The 3,904-nt window shown below is 40.6% G+C and overlaps 1 long non-coding RNA gene across 1 annotated transcript in view; it reads right to left on the bottom strand.

Moving 5' to 3' along the window:
* Positions 1-981: 981 nt before the first annotated feature.
* Positions 982-3,904, bottom strand: part of LOC116697863 (uncharacterized) — a 30,453-nt gene continuing 27,530 nt past the window's right edge. Inside the window, exon 3 of the long non-coding RNA XR_004334064.1 lies at positions 982-992. This is a non-coding gene — a long non-coding RNA (uncharacterized LOC116697863). The remainder of the gene's footprint in view (positions 993-3,904) is intronic.

The raw sequence follows: 3,904 nt of genomic DNA, 5'->3' as shown, positions 1-3,904 counted from the left end.
GGTCCCATAGTGCCATGTGTGCATCTTCTGCCTCAATTTATCTGTTTACTACAGTGTGTTGAATTCATGTTAATGTGTATTTAAAGACATTTCAATTAGTGGAAAAAATTGCAGGGGGGGGGGGGAATAAAAAAAAGTCTAATCAACCAAAACTTTCGCGACCCCCATGCAGTACATCCGCGGACCCCCTAGGGGTCGCGGACCCCCTGTTGAAGACCCCTGCTCTATTGCATGAATTATTTTTTATACATGGTAAAAAGGTCTTGATGTGTTTTTTATGACTCCAGGTTGCCTAAATAATGTAGTTGTGAAAAAAGAAAAGAAAAAAGAAAAATAATACTTAAAAATGATTAAAGGGGTGCGCATTTTTTGGAAAGTGCCAAGAAATCCATTATTCCTTTAAAAACATGTTTTTTATTGAAAAAACACCAAACAAATTATATGCCATATGGCAACAAATTAATTTGAGCCTTTTACAGGAAAATGTAGCATTTTAACTGGTTTATGTGATTAAAATTGAAAGTTTACTTACCCCAGATAACAGTTGAATTTTTTTTTCTCAAAAAAATGCTTCTAAAATTAAGGAAAATAACCACATTTTGGCTGATCCCGGAACGTGATCTTTAGTGTGTTACATGTCCGGAAAAGGGGCGGGGAAACAGGATTTCCTGGTTATGTGAAGTCATCCAATTAATAACACTTCAAACTTTCCCCTCAACACTTTTCATTTCAAAAGAAAACAATGCATTTTACATGGTTTGTTGTGAAAAAAAAACTAAGAAAAATAATTGGTTGCCATATGGAAACACCACGCAATAGAGGGTTAAAGTTATAGTGCGTAGTTTCTGTCGCTCCGGACGGCACCAGTTTCTGAACATTGATAACAGAGAAAAACAGAGAGAGTGGTGTGGAGCTGATAGTCTTAATTAGCCTAGGGGCGATGGCTGGGATGTAACGGACGTTCATTAATATCCAAACGTCACACACTAAAGCTCAAAAGTGCTGAGTCAGACATCACAGAACCAAAACACAGAGAGGGCCAAGTACTCCATCTTGTCAGAGCTCACCTTCTTCCCTTTTTAGTTTTTCTTTACTGTCTTTGATCTCCTCTCCTTGTCCCTAACTTTTTGTCCTTTCTGGCCTTCCCTCTCCGCCTCTCGACTCATGTCCTCTAGTGTCCTTTCTTGTCCCCTCGCTTCCTCTCATTTCCTCCCTTCTATTTCCTTGGTGTGCTTCATCTAAACGTTCCTTGCAGGACTGGCAGGATTATCGACCAGGGGTAATAAGGTGGTCGCCCGGAGAGACCCAGATGCTTTACATGCTTTCCCATCAGGATGAGGGGTAACTGTAGCTCTCTCTGGATTGGCTTCATTGAGAATCCCATGCAATAACAGGGAAGGGTTGTGTTTAAGGCTAACCAAGCGGTAGTAAAGCCATGGGGATTTAACAAAGTATCATCAATATGTTTAGCAGCAGCAGTAAGTTAACACCCTCTTCTTTGCAAATCACGTAGTGGAGCTGTTCGAAATGTGCTGTATTTGAATTAAGGGTGTCCTATCAGTCCCAGCAGGGTGCTGCCGCTCCATCTACTGTTTAAGTGAGGCTCGACATGTTATTATGACCATCCAATCAACAACCATCAAAATGTGGGTGTGTCCTGTTCTAGCTAATGGGAAATGAGGCTTTAAAAAGTTCACCAAATAGCTGTTTGGGCTATGTATTGGTTAGGATGCTTTCATGAACTATCCCATAGACTGTAAAGAATAAGGACGTAGCATCAGTGACGTCAGCCATTGGTTTGTGGACTGCTGTTCTGAAGCCAGGAGTTTAGCATTTGGGCCGTCGCCATCTTGGTATTTTTTGGAGTCAGAAATGACCATATTTGGACAAAAGGGGGAGCTGGGGATGATAAGGCATCCAAGCCAGTGTCTCTATGGTTGCAATGGCTTTTCAACCCTTCTGACCCAAGTCACCCAGCTATGTTTTGCCGCCTGGTAAACAACAGACCTCAGCATATTGGCGTCATTCATACGCATGTATGGCAGGAGTTCCCCCCTGCTGGAAATGTGGTATCATGCAAGTTTGAGGCACTTCTGCATTGGCGTCACTTTTCAGACCCGGAAGTTGCCAATTGAACAATTCACATTCTAGGTGCTGAAAGGTTAGTAACAGGGTTTGATTTGATTCTTCTGAGTAAAAGTTACTCTAAGTATTTTGTTGTTTTACTTCATCAGTTTTGCGCCTTATTTAGTTCCTGACAGTTTTACCAAAAACACGAACCACTGTTGTGTTACTGTCTGTCCAATTTGACAGAATTCTGCTAAAATGCATTTTGTAACATTTATTTTCAGGTGAACTCACATTTTTGCATTTCTATTTAACCTCATAAATATTAAATTCAACTATGAGCATCAGTCTCAATCTCAACAGTCCTGGCTATTCTAAAAAAGACAATGTGCAATACGTCCATATTTGAAGCTAATGCGAGACTTTAAGAGTCTGATGAATGGAAGAGGACATGGACTGACACATCTTTATAAGGGACTGAAACCATCTTCAATCAGAAGCCAGCATTTTGAGGAAAGTCTTATGTCTGCCTGCTCAAGTCTCAAGCCAAATGTAGGGTCACTCTGACTTGAAGTAATTCCACAAGTCAAGTCCCAAGTCCACTCCGTGAGTAGCCCGGTCCCTAAATTATTGTTGCAAATAAATCATGAAGGGATTTCAATTTTGATTCGCCTCATCGATGGTATATTGCCACTGTTTTAGAACTGGATGACGCTGTCAAAGCAATCCATTTAGTTTTTGTATTGTCGAGGCACTAAGGCAAGTCCCTGCACCATTAACGGCTGTGTTTATTTTCGGCTCTGATCGCCAACACCGTTTTGCTGTCGTGGAAACCACTGTCTCTCTCTCTCTCTTGCTCAACCACCCAGTACATATTGAGCTATTTCTCTAAGCAGCTACGCTAATCTTATATCTCATTTTCAAGGGGTCCATGGAACTTTCTACCAAGGGACTTTACATCGGTCATTATCACAGCGGTCTACATTCCACCACAGGGGAAGTACAGAGGCTGCCCTTTCAGATCTTTGCAAAGAACTGAGCTGCTCACAGACTGATAATCCTGAAGCAGTGCTCATTGTTGCTGGAGACTTAAATCAGGCTAACCTTAAGAAGGTCCTGACTCCTATTAACATATTGACTGTGCAACCAAGGAAACATACAGCCGCGCAGCAACGTATTTTGACCAGGGGGTGCTGCCTTGTGTGACCAGCCTGCATTAATAACACATAGCATTGCTATTTTGAGTAAAGTGTCAGGAAAAAACCAGGGTAACAGATTTGAGGTCTCAATCGCATCATGTTCTTCTTTTGATACAACTCTGCAGGGCCTAGAGCAGCTTTTAGAAACATCTTCGTCTTTCCATTTTCTTTAGTACTGTATCCAAAATTAGGGCTACGTATGGCTTTACATTAGTCACATTAGTTTTTTGGCTAAAGCCTATAAGGTTTTGTCATTTAATCCGCAAAAAAAAAAAAGTTAGGCTAGTACCCAATTTTACCATGTCTGCACACATTAGTTTATTGCAACACAACGACAGTTACAATGGTCAAATTACAGTAAACTGGAATTGTCTCCCTGTTTTCTTTAATAGTTAAGAACATCAAATAGGCCTATTTTAATAATATTGGAGGCTGTACTGATAAAATAAATCTCCCTCGGTTTTCATTTGAGAAAAGGTCACCTTATTATACATGCTACTGTATGTGCATGTACTTTATAACCCTCTGAGCCCTGAGGCCATTTTTACAGTTTGTTGTCCGTCTGGATTTATTTTATGAAAAAGCTTGTAAAACATCCACCCTGTGGTCTACAGTCAAGATATGAACATCATTTTTTT

This window comes from Etheostoma spectabile, chromosome 11, assembly GCF_008692095.1.
Source record: "Etheostoma spectabile isolate EspeVRDwgs_2016 chromosome 11, UIUC_Espe_1.0, whole genome shotgun sequence".
Lineage (NCBI taxonomy): Eukaryota > Metazoa > Chordata > Actinopteri > Perciformes > Percidae > Etheostoma > Etheostoma spectabile.
This window is presented reverse-complemented; position numbering and strand designations above follow the sequence as displayed.